Source organism: Ascaphus truei, chromosome 2 (genome assembly GCF_040206685.1).
Source record: "Ascaphus truei isolate aAscTru1 chromosome 2, aAscTru1.hap1, whole genome shotgun sequence".
NCBI lineage: Eukaryota > Metazoa > Chordata > Amphibia > Anura > Ascaphidae > Ascaphus > Ascaphus truei.
This window is the reverse complement of record NC_134484.1, coordinates 432,997,654-433,011,218: the sequence shown is the minus strand read 5'-3', so window position 1 is coordinate 433,011,218 and position 13,565 is coordinate 432,997,654. Positions and strand designations below refer to the sequence as shown.

At 42.3% G+C, this 13,565-nt stretch overlaps 1 long non-coding RNA gene across 1 annotated transcript in view; it reads right to left on the bottom strand.

Annotated features, from left to right (window-relative positions):
• The window catches only part of LOC142488787 (uncharacterized), an 89,457-nt gene that overhangs the window by 69,309 nt on the left and 6,583 nt on the right, over positions 1-13,565 (bottom strand). The window contains exon 2 of the long non-coding RNA XR_012799660.1: positions 3,525-3,841. This is a non-coding gene — a long non-coding RNA (uncharacterized LOC142488787). The remainder of the gene's footprint in view (positions 1-3,524; positions 3,842-13,565) is intronic.

The following is a 13,565-nucleotide window of genomic DNA, read 5'->3' as shown; positions in this document are numbered from 1 at the left end:
TCAGGGTTCAAGAAGTGAGTCAGCCCTTGGAAAGGGATAGGTGTTTGTTGTTTTCAAAAGTTTCGCTGAAGCAGTGAATACAGATGGTGACCCACGAGTGGTACTGATTTTGCAAATAAAGGTTGCCACACCGCATAGGGCTACCAGCTGTGAATGGAGTATATGCAGAAAAGTGTGAAAATTGATACAAGACTGTGCTGAAGCAAGGGAATTTTTAGCAAACAAATGCTGAGTGTAAAATTGCCCTATAAAGAAAAAGGTTTTTCAAAGCCAATTGCTGAGTGTTGAGTCCACTGCAAAGAATGTATTTTTTCTGCAAGTAAAAAAGTATGCCTATTATCTTGGGAGCAAAACAGACACCCAAAGTGTGAAGTGTGAATGCCATAATACCCAAAGATGAGACTGAAAATTACTGAACTCAGGCAGAAAACCAAATTCTGTTGCTGAAGCGGAGGGATTTCACCTAGCAAATAAATGGTATATAGCAAATAGACTTTTTTACCTAGCAACTGCACAATCTTGTATACCTGATAAAAGAAAATGCATGCACAGTACTGCTGATATTGAAAAAAAAAAAATTACCCAAGAAAGAAAAATCTACAGAAATGCCTGTGAGAGCTACGACCTCTACAAGCAAAATATGCCCATCTGTAGGACTATCACAATTGGGGGTTCTAGCAAATACAGTGGCAACAGCTGCAATAGCGCCTCCTGAGGTCAGGAAGAAAATTACACCTGATTGCCTAAAAATGGAGGACAAGATGCAGCGTTCCTGTAATGAACCCTACCCCACTGAAGAGTGGCCCTTCCAGTCCAATAAAGAGGAAGACATCTCTTACGGGGAACCCGAACCGAGTCACACCCACAAAACACCCCAAGAATGGTGGGGGTGCCTGAACTCGGCACGAACAGAAAAGACCGCTCTTTTTGATGACGAATATGATCAGCAGGAGACAGAGCGGGAGCAGTGGACACCGAATATTTCCGTCAGCTATTACAGTTGCAAGAAAAGCCGGGTGGATCCAGTGACGCTGCTAAAACTTCAAATGAAGATGGAGACCCCAATATCCCTGAAGGGACGGTGTCATCCAAATCAAAAAGGAAGAAAAAGAAAAGCAGTTCTTCACTTACCGTGGAAGTAACAGACACATCCGCAGATCCTGTGGAGAAAAAGGGGGACCGAGATGCCCTGCAGGCTAGAGAAAATGGAGAATTCGTCCCGCGTATAACCGAATATCCAGAGGGCCCAAGGCAGAAGTCGTGTACCCCAAAGAAGTGTCTGTCCGGTGCCAACAATGAGGAACCCTCAACCAGTCATCCCAGGGAAGCGGAGCCGGAACCAGTGAGTGACGATCCCTTGACCAGCCCTGAAGACGCCCTGCAAATTGCCAGGCGTGACTGTGATTTACTCCGTGAACAATTGAATCAAAAGAAAGATGGTTACGCGGAGCTACTGAAAAATAACGTGAAGCTACAGGAATATGTGCTCGCAATGTACTCTACAGCTAGGACAGAATTGGACGATCTCAAGACTGAGCTAGATACTGCAAATGCTGCTATTTCCGCCATGGATGAAAAGCAGAGCCAATCTGATAAAATGGTGGCTACGCTAAAGCGGAAGTATGAGGAGGCACTGAAGCAGATGACAGTCTTCCAGCAAGAGGTTCACACTCTTCGCATAGAGCTGAATGCCTCACAACAGGAGGTCAACAGTGTCCAGATAGAGGTGGACGTAGCTCAGAAAGAGGTTCAGACACTCCACAGAGCACTGGATGCCTCACATCATGAGACCAACAGCTGCCGCACAGACCTGGAAGTTTCCAGAAAGGAACTACACAGTCTCACTGAGGAGCTGGACATTTTAAGGAAAACTATCCTACATCTTAACTTAGATCTCAAAGTCTCTCTGACCGTCTATATTATAAAGGTCTGCGGTGCGCCTATAAAGGGACTCTGTAGTGCACCTTCTCTGGTACACTTTTCTGGTATATTGTCTATTTCCCTAGGCAGCACGCTTTTACCAACCAGGGGTTAGAGCGAGGTTCCTCTCTATATCTCCCTAATATGAAACAGAGCAAGAGATGCATCTGATATTGTATGTATATCTTTATTTAAACAGTGCCATCTATGTGAATAGCGCTTCACAGCAGTAATACACGTGACATAATAATATAACACATATTGAGAATAAGCGCTTGAGACATAAAAGTAACATTAGGATAAAGGAGTCCCTCCCCGAAGATCTAAGTGATAAGTTGGAAGAACGTACAGAAACAGTAGGAGGGTGTTCTGGTAAGTGTGTCTCCAAGGGGTCAAGGTAGATGTATGAGGTGTATAGTATCAGCTACGGAGGTACCCATATGCTTCGTTAGAGAGGTGTGTTCGTTAGAGAGGTGTGTTTTAGCTGAGTTTTAATGGTGGATAGAGAGGGTGCTAGACAGGAGAGGGATTTCAGCAGGAGAGACGCTGAGACAGATTTAGTAGAGCGTAAAGTTGTTCTAGTAGCAGCGTTTAGGAAAGACTGAAGGGGAGACAGGTGAGAGGCAGGAAGGCCAGACAGTAGAACATTACAATAGTCAATGTGTGAGAGAATGAGGGTCTGCATTAGAGTTTTAGCAGTAGAGCAACAGAGGAAATGGCATATGTTTGCAATGCTACGGAGGAAAGAATGACACGTTTTATCTACTGTACATTGTGTATGTGAGAGAAGAATGTGAGGGAGGAGTCAAATGTGACACCTTGGCAGCGTGCTTGTGATATTGGGTGTATGATAGTACTGCTAACAGTAATATTGAAGAGGGCAGTAGTGCCAGGCTTGGGAAGAAGTATGAGGAGCTCCATCTATGACCTGTTAAGTTTGAGTCAGCCGTCCCGCCACGACCAAGTCCCCACCAGCGTTTCTCCTCACAGGGACCCTCCGCTGCAGCTGCACCACCGGCTGCTTCCCTTATCATGTACGTTTTAGACTTTAAGGGTTTTAGTGGTTATGTTAAGGGGTTAACTTTAGGGGATCTAGTGGTTAGGGTAGTGGGTTAACTTAAGGGGTTTTAGGGTATGAGGTTAAGGTTTTTAAGGTACGGGGTATCATTAGTATGAGGAGTTAAGATTAGGTTTGTTTTTAGGTAAGGGCTAAAGTTGGGGACTTACCCTAGTGGGAAAGCGGCCAAAAAAATGAAATAATAAATGAAAAAACATATTCTCTTCTACCAGAGTAAGGGACAGGCTCACAAGGTCCGCTTCTGCAAGGTCTTCTACGCCTTAAGATTTCTGTGGCCATTAAGTAAGGAGTTGGAGTAAGGGATGAAACTGAATGAGGAGGAGGAAGTGGAGTGAAATGACCTCCCCCCCCGATGTTGCCAGCGAGTCGCTGGATGCAGCCGCAATTGTTAGAGTGGATGGTGAACGCAAGCTCTCCCTACATTTCTACTTTGCCAATGTAAGCTTCTTTACCGCAGCAGTTAGTGGGCAATACTATTGGTAATGGCAAAGCTGCTCTGCCACAGGAGGTGGATTAACACACAGACCTGTCAGCTGGATGTTTGGGAGATGTTCGCCAAATGATGGGTCGTCTGTCAAAATGATATCTGCATCTTCAGGAACTCCTGCTAAAACACCAGTGCAACCTCGTCGTAGTGGTCAATGCAGTAGCAGGAAGTCTCAGTTCAGCTACAGCTGGGACAGGTACAGCTAGAGCAGGTGCAAATGCTGCTACAGCTTGTTCAGGCACTGGTAGAGCAGATGCCAGAACTGGTAGAGCAGGTTTAGGCACTGGTGTTGCTGGTGCTGGTACAGCTTAGGCAGGCACTGGTACAGCTGATGAGGATGCTGGTAAAGCATATTCCTGAAGAAGAACAACAGTAAAATGGAACGTTACTGAGTCCTCTGGGTGCTGTTCCTCAATGCTCACCTCAAAGGTTCATTCTGTCTCTACAGTTAGCTCTCTGGCTATTGTCCTTCAGAAAACTTACATAATATGATCAAATATAGTACTATAGTACATTTAACCACATTTTAATATACTTTGTGTGCATAAACATCAATTTCTTCACAAGTTTAGATAAGTTTAACAAGAAGGATAATATGGTGTTCTGTTAAGTATTTGACATACTGTAAATCTATTTTACTGTTTATTAATGTGGTGTCATAGTGATTTGAGAACAGTAATATGGTAATACAATAGCTAAAGGACTACAGTACTTTATATCTATTGAATATGACTGTAATGTGCAAGACATGGTCTATAGCCTACTCAAATATTATGTAGTCATACATCTAAGCATTCAAAACGTAGGTTATTTGACGAACTACTCACCACATGTATGTGTGACTGCAGGGCAAATAATACAGTAATTTTAGGTCTGGGAGGGCTGGGATTGTAAAACTGGGATATTGTTCTACACTAGCAGCTCAGAGCCAAGTCCTACAAAGAACCCTGGACTTTCCATGAATAGCCCACCACTGATTGGCTACACCTGGTGTTCCCATTTTGCGAATGGGTAACTCTCAATGTATTACTTCCTGGTAAAACATTTTATAAACTAAATAATGGGAACTCTTGCTAATGTAACCAAACTAGTACTGATGAACAAGAGAGTGCTTATCAGGACAAGTCTCTGGAGACCACTGTGCCTGAGTCAGAGAGGCAAATGGATGGTCTTTTTGTTGCACTCGGACGGTGGAGTTGGAGGCAACTAGCTATGGCAGTTTGCAGTCCTCCTCACAAAGTCTACCTGAGTCTGGAGACCCTCAACTTGAACTGTCTGTTATCCATGATAAGCCAGCTCCAGCAGTGTCCTAACCCTAGATATTAAGGACTCCTGCAAGTATTCCCTGTTACTCCATACAGTATATTGTTGTGGTTTGTATTAGTTCTTATTGTTACCTGTGTATAATAAACTACTTTGTTTATTAACCTCTGTGTCTTGCCTGGTGTATACGACCCCAAAGTGAGTCTGGTCAATCTGCTACGTGACATGGCGCAAAATGTTTTAGAGTTGTATTACAGTAGGTTCTTGTAACAGGGGACTTATCCCTGTTCACAAAGGTGCCTCTAATCCAGCAGTGTGGTGGTTAACTGCTGGTAGCAAATTAACTAGCACCACCTGCCTGATTACAGGTAGTAGAAAAAGCCTGCCTTTGAGACAGGAAGTAACTCCTCCCTAGCTCTGACTGAGAGCTGACCTTTGGAGAGACAGAGCAGAGGTTCTTCAGACCCAGGAGAGACTGACCAAAAGAAACCCAGGTCTCTGGAGCTGAGCGGTCTTGAGCTCTGCACAGCAGAGCTGAATTCAAGACACAGGGAAAACTACTGCACCTGAAGCTGAACCAGGAAGTGAGATTTTCCCTCCAAGAAACAGATAAGACTTGTATTCTTAAGAGACTGCTTATATCTGCTTATTTTCATGCTATATGTTTTGGGGCTGCGAGAACTGCTTGACTAAGGGAGATGTGAACTAATTGCATAGGATTTCACTAGAAATACTCCCAAGTGAATGGAAGCTTTGTTCCCCCCCCTGTGTTTGGATAATTTCCTGATGAAAAGGAACAGGCACAATAAAGCCTATTATAATTTCACATTATAAAGCCTCCTAATTGTGTACCTCTGTGAACGTCCGTCCACATATGGTGTCCGAGGTGGGACAAGAGGTGTCTTTGTAGTTAAAAAGGACAGGAGAGTTTTATGTGAAATTTTTTGTTATGCTTTTTTGCCTACAAACAAGTCTGAGAAACTTAGAGAGAAAAAAAAAACCTCATGCAGCAGAGATCAGAATTAAAGGGACACACCACTGCACTGAAACATACACAGCATTGAAACTTACAAAAACACAGATGGACTTTTTACCCCAATCCCAAGAGGAGAGAGACTGCTGAAGCAGCTAAAACTTTATTTTCCTATCAAAAAGCATAATATGGTAATTGAAATAGGGCTCTTTGCCTTTCAGCCATAGTCAGGGTTCAAGAAGTGAGTCAGCCCTTGGAAAGGGATAGGTGTTTGTTGTTTTCAAAAGTTTCGCTGAAGCAGTGAATACAGATGGTGACCCACGAGTGGTACTGATTTTGCAAATAAAGGTTGCCACACCGCATAGGGCTACCAGCTGTGAATGGAGTATATGCAGAAAAGTGTGAAAATTGATACAAGACTGTGCTGAAGCAAGGGAATTTTTAGCAAACAAATGCTGAGTGTAAAATTGCCCTATAAAGAAAAAGGTTTTTCAAAGCCAATTGCTGAGTGTTGGGTCCACTGCAAAGAATGTATTTTTTCTGCAAGTAAAAAAGTATGCCTATTATCTTGGGAGCAAAACAGACACCCAAAGTGTGAAGTGTGAATGCCATAATACCCAAAGATGAGACTGAAAATTACTGAACTCAGGCAGAAAACCAAATTCTGTTGCTGAAGCGGAGGGATTTCACCTAGCAAATAAATGGTATATAGCAAATAGACTTTTTTACCTAGCAACTGCACAATCTTGTATACCTGATAAAAGAAAATGCATGCACAGTACTGCTGATATTGAAAAAAAAAAAATTACCCAAGAAAGAAAAATCTACAGAAATGCCTGTGAGAGCTACGACCTCTACAAGCAAAATATGCCCATCTGTAGGACTATCACAATTGGGGGTTCTAGCAAATACAGTGGCAACAGCTGCAATAGCGCCTCCCTGAGGTCAGGAAGAAAATTACACCTGATTGCCTAAAAATGGAGGACAAGATGCAGCGTTCCTGTAATGAACCCTACCCCACTGAAGAGTGGCCCTTCCAGTCCAATAAAGAGGAAGACATCTCTTACGGGGAACCCGAACCGAGTCACACCCACAAAACACCCCAAGAATGGTGGGGGTGCCTGAACTCGGCACGAACAGAAAAGACCGCTCTTTTTGATGACGAATATGATCAGCAGGAGACAGAGCGGGAGCAGTGGACACCGAATATTTCCGTCAGCTATTACAGTTGCAAGAAAAGCCGGGTGGATCCAGTGACGCTGCTAAAACTTCAAATGAAGATGGAGACCCCAATATCCCTGAAGGGACGGTGTCATCCAAATCAAAAAGGAAGAAAAAGAAAAGCAGTTCTTCACTTACCGTGGAAGTAACAGACACATCCGCAGATCCTGTGGAGAAAAAGGGGGACCGAGATGCCCTGCAGGCTAGAGAAAATGGAGAATTCGTCCCGCGTATAACCGAATATCCAGAGGGCCCAAGGCAGAAGTCGTGTACCCCAAAGAAGTGTCTGTCCGGTGCCAACAATGAGGAACCCTCAACCAGTCATCCCAGGGAAGCGGAGCCGGAACCAGTGAGTGACGATCCCTTGACCAGCCCTGAAGACGCCCTGCAAATTGCCAGGCGTGACTGTGATTTACTCCGTGAACAATTGAATCAAAAGAAAGATGGTTACGCGGAGCTACTGAAAAATAACGTGAAGCTACAGGAATATGTGCTCGCAATGTACTCTACAGCTAGGACAGAATTGGACGATCTCAAGACTGAGCTAGATACTGCAAATGCTGCTATTTCCGCCATGGATGAAAAGCAGAGCCAATCTGATAAAATGGTGGCTACGCTAAAGCGGAAGTATGAGGAGGCACTGAAGCAGATGACAGTCTTCCAGCAAGAGGTTCACACTCTTCGCATAGAGCTGAATGCCTCACAACAGGAGGTCAACAGTGTCCAGATAGAGGTGGACGTAGCTCAGAAAGAGGTTCAGACACTCCACAGAGCACTGGATGCCTCACATCATGAGACCAACAGCTGCCGCACAGACCTGGAAGTTTCCAGAAAGGAACTACACAGTCTCACTGAGGAGCTGGACATTTTAAGGAAAACTATCCTACATCTTAACTTAGATCTCAAAGTCTCTCAGAAGGAGCTTCAGAACTTAAACCTGGAGATGGAAGTCTCACGCCAGGAGACAGCCCGCCTCCAAGCAGATGTGCAAAAATGGAAGGTGGACTGCAAGGAGGCCCTGAATAGTACAGAGACTGAAAAAAGAGAAAATTTAAGATTAAAAAAAAAATTCTGAGTTGACAGAATACGTCAAGGGAAAGAATGAAGAGCTGCAGGCTCTTAAAGAAATAAATAAACTTTTGAAAGAGGAAATGTTTGAAGCAGAGCACCAACTGCAGAACCAACTGCAAGGTCTGCGTACACACCTCCAGTATGCTGAGGAGAAGCAGCAAACGCTGCAGGAAGAAAAGCTGCAGGCTGCTAAAGAGGTACAAGCGCTGCAGGGACGTCTGAATACCCAGTACGTCCCCACAGAGCAGTATGAGGAGCTAAAGGCCACGCTGCATATCTTCAGAGCATCATTGGAGGCGGAGCTTCGATACCAGGTGACTCTGTATGAGAGGGAGCGTGAGAAGGCTCAGAAACTGGAGCAAGAGCTGGAGAGACAGAGAGACTGTTCCATTCCCTTGAGTCAGTACACCAAGGAGGAAACAGACACAGCGGCAACATTGACAACAAAAATTACGGAGCTCCAGAATATGAAGGAGACTCTAATACAGCCACCTAAGAAAGCACTAGCCAAACCTGCAGCTGCACAACAGGCAACAAACAGAGGTAGGAGTGCGAAATCAAAGCCAGAAGAATCCTTAGCTGAGGAAGCTGAAAAAATAGGACGTTCTCTGGAAAAGGAGATGGAGGTGCAACTCAGTCCCAAAGAAGGTGAACTGGCGACTCCATGGTGTGGAGAAGAGCAGAAAACTCTAAGGGCTAGTCCTAACTGCTCTACAACTGTTGCCATACACTTTGTCTATAAAAAGAGGAGTGCCCGACGCAACAGAAATCTCATGACCACGCACGCGATAAAAAGACTTTATGTGGAAAAAGTCCTCCTCGAGCGACTGAGGAGTGCTGATCTCAAGCACCTTCGGGAGGAGACAAAAATAAACTGGAGAAAGGGCTCCAATCCCAGCGGGACAGAGGGTTCTCTTCCTCCATCCACTCTCATTCAAGTCACAGAAAGATCTCGAATGAGAGTGGAAGGATGGGCTTTGGCCGTGGTAAGCCCAAGCTTCCCGCAAACAGGGGAGGTATGTAACAGGGGACTTATCCCTGTTCACAAAGGTGCCTCTAATCCAGCAGTGTGGTGGTTAACTGCTGGTAGCAAATTAACTAGCACCACCTGCCTGATTACATGTAGTAGAAAAGCCTGCCTTTGAGACAGGAAGTAACTCCTCCCTAGCTCTGACTGAGAGCTGACCTTTGGAGAGACAGAGCAGAGGTTCTTGAGTCCCAGGAGAGACTGACCAAAAGAAACCCAGGTCTCTGGAGCTGAGCGGTCTTGAGCTCTGCACAGCAGAGCTGAATTCAAGACACAGGGAAAACTACTGCACCTGAAGCTGAACCAGGAAGTGAGATTTTCCCTCCAAGAAACAGATAAGACTTTTATTCTTAAGAGACTGCTTATATCTGCTTATTTTCATGCTATATGTTTTGGGGCTGCGAGAACTGCTTGACTAAGGGAGATGTGAACTGATTTCACTAGAAATACTCCCAAGTGAATGGAAGCTTTGTTCCCCCCCCCCTGTGTTTGGATAATTTCCTGATGAAAAGGAACAGGCACAATAAAGCCTATTGTAATTTCACATTATAAAGCCTCCTAATTGTGTACCTCTGTGAACGTCCGTCCACAGTTCCCATCAGTACGAACTCTGAAAATGTAATGGTTGTGCAGCTTGGATTACTGCTTCTTCGTTGACTTCATGTGAATGTAGGGCTCTTATCACATTTGTAATACTTTGTTAGGGTGTTGAATTTAATGGGAGCCAGCTGACATCCTCTGAAATCAAGAGAAGATCCAGTGTGATGTGAATTTATTTTCTACAATTGCGATGGGACTTAGGATTTAGTGGAGGTGTTTAACTCAGCTATGCACTACTGTTAATTTAACAATTTACTTGTGTGGCATATGTAATGTGTGTATGAATACACTAAAACACTACTATTGATTTTGATCAATAATTCGATATATTAGTATTAATAGAACTGACATAACTACAAAGGGTCAATATACATACTAAAAAGCTTAGTCAAAGTAATAGTTTTACACTTTCCCAAAATATCTTCTATCATAATTTTCTTTCAAATGATTGTTTGAGGCTTATTTAATAAAATGCCATACTGCCAATTCAGCACTTCCGCACAGAAACTCCCATTCAAGTCAATGACGTTTCCATACAATAGTGCCTTATTGGTACTATCACACTTTTGTTTGTTAAATCCTTTCATGATAACTGTGTACTGTATTTTTGTACTTTAAAATTACATTTTAAATACACTTACTGCAATCCTCAAAACTTAAACAATATTGCATTTACAATGTTTTATATTTTTCTTCCATTAAAGCATTATATATATATTTAGATGTTTTGATGTTTTGCATTAACAGTCTTTTGTATTGCTGAAATTGTTGGAGGTACTATAGTTATGATGTAAAAATTATTGCCTGACAGCTTGTGCAAACATGTTTTTTATCTTAAAAATCTTAGCTTGCATGAAGACTATTATTATCCATAAGCAAGATGACTCAGTGTGTGTTTTTTCTCAGTGAATGAAGAACACCCTGTGCCGGAATAAGTTAGTTATTAACTGGATGTTAAATACATAATTGCCTACAAATACAATCATGTGTACGTCTAAAAATATTATGTTCCGGTAAACTATTACCTTCTTTAGTTTTATTTTTTTCAAAAAGATGACTCTATCTTTGCTGATCTGTACTTTTACATTTATAGGAATTGCATCGTCATTCGTTTTCTCAATTTATGCTCTTGTATAAATTATGTTTGCGATATATGGTTTATTTTCACCCAGAACCTAGGCAAAACGTAACAGCTCACTTCAATATACTGTAACCTGCCTCGAATTGATGCCGGCAGTCTCAGGAGCTGATACCCATTAATATCAGCACCGGAGGCACCATTCAATAAAAATGCATTTACAGGCAACTTCACAACTTCATTACCTTAGCGGTAAACCGTTCATTACCTTAGCGGTGAACCGTTCATTACCTTAGCGGTTAATTACCTTAGCGGTTAATACATCTAAGGTAATGAAGGGGTTAACCCCTCCCGCTACCACCAGGTAGGCCTAAACATCCATCCTTGGGGCTACTACCTCCTTAATCCAATCCCTCTACACACAATAAATAAAAATACACACAACAACCCTACTACCTATCTCCTCCACCCACAACACCCCCCCCCCCCCCGCCCAACACATACAGTACAGTAATGGGCAAAATTAGTATTATCCAGATATGTATAATAGGGCATTTGCACATTATAAAATCAAACATTAGCCAGCCAGCATTAATAAAGTAAATACAATGTTTAACCCCTGCCATCTTGAAGTGCGTCCTCGTCAGCATACTCCAGGTCCATGTTTTCCGATGCCAGCAATAATACAAGAAACAATACAATCTAATGGCCCCTAGCCCCTTAATCACCTTAGTGGTTAATCACTATATAACCACTATATTAATTAAGGAGTTAACCCTCCATCCCCCACTACTCACCCGGGAGGCCTAACCACCCACCCCGGCACCACTATAACCATTAATTGGCACAGTGGTATATCATACCCATATAATATGGGGAAGATAAGCCACTATATCACTCAATGGTCAACCTAATACAAATAATTAAGGCCAAAAATACACAATAATCAAAGAAATACACAAGCACCTAAACACCCCGCCAATAAAATAACTAAAAAGCCTCAACTACACATCAATTACATTAATCTATCACTAAAACAGCAAAAGAATTCCAATTATGTCATGCCAAAACATAAGAATACAAATAAATAAACATCTATCCAACCAATCAATTAAAGAAATAAAACCAGTAGCCAACAAAACAAATAATTAATTTAAACCTGTAGCCAACAAATCAATTAAATAAAACCACTAGCCAATAAAACAATTAATTTAAACCACTAGCCAACAAAACAATTAATTAATTAAAAATGATAACCAATCCTGAAATGTATTAAAAACAAGCCATCCAAATGCCAAACAATTAAATCCAAACAATAAAAAGAAAAAATAACAATCAATAATAGTAAACAAGCATTTGCCAAAAAATGCATTCCCTGTCACTGTATTTATTTGTACCATGGGCACAGATTAATACATTATCAGTCAATGGGCAAACAAATACATAAAAATAAATAAATACAATAAAAAAACCTGAAAAAAAAAACAATTTCATAGATTCAATATTTTACTTCCCTTTAGATGTCTTCACCCTCCGAATCCCGGCAAAGCTCTCGTACCGCGACATCATCACCCGCATTCCAATGCCATCCACATTGAAGACCAGCATCAGGTAAAAAAAATCTTCCTTCTTTTATCTTCTATCATCATCTTCTATCTTCATCAGTAATTATTTTTTATCTTTTCTTTAATCTTCTATCTTCTTCTTTCAATCCAAAGCCCCATGGCAAATCCACAACGGAATGTTGTTTCATCGGCCTCTTGAGGTAAAATGTGGCATACAGGCCTTATATATGGCTTGTGACGTCACATTTTAGGGTCAGATGGTACAGCTCCAATCTGATTGGACGCTGAATCATGTTCCCGCCTGGTTTTTTTTTTTTTAAGGATGCGACGTCATCTCCAAGAGAGGTACGTCACATCCTTAAAACCACATGACTATATCACATGGTATTACAGCCAATGGGATTGAAGACATTCCCATTGGTTGCTGAACCATGTGATAGCTTACATTAGTTCAAAAGGATGTGACGTCACTTTAAGGGATGATACCAGCGTCCGGAGGAACACCACGTGGACGCAGCCCCATCTAGGAAGTGGATGCCGCCGCCCAGTGTCGCTGCCTCTCTCCTTCCCCCAGCTGTGTGCGAGCCAGGGAAGGAGAGAGGCAGCGACGCTATCCCAGATTGGAAGAGAACACCGTTTCAGCTGACAGGAACGCCTTTGATCAACGCGAAAGACCCTATTTACCCCTGCCACAAAGGATTTGAGGAGGAAATAGGCTGCATATGCTGGAAAGCTTATTCAAAAGGCGTGAAAATCAGGCGTTTGTGCGTTTACATCTGTTTTTTTATACCAGTCCTAGTTTCAATAAATGTTATTATGCTACGTAATTTCTCTTTAATCTATAATGTCTTCTGTTGGAATTTTGAAGAATAACCCTAAAATCCAACTGGGTAATAAATCTATACTGTACATCTATATTTCCGTCGCATGCCATTTGGATAACGTATGAGGGAGTCCGCAGAAATCACCACAACAGGTGTGTGCTATCCATATCAGACCTACTCTTTACCGCAATTAATCTGAGTTAGCTTTGACTTTACTGACTACATCTGAGTAAGAATTGTACTGACAGAGATAATAAAATAGGCTGATATATTACCACTGGTTTGAACAATGAAGTCATCTACAGCAATCTGTCTATCGATATATGGTCTTTCCGTGTTTTTTTCCTTGTATTTCTCTTATATTTGGATATCCTGCTTGAGTTTGTGCGCCAGAGGACATTTTCATTTTTTCCTGCTGAGTGTTTGGAGGGACGTGAATATCCCTCTTTGGATTCTGG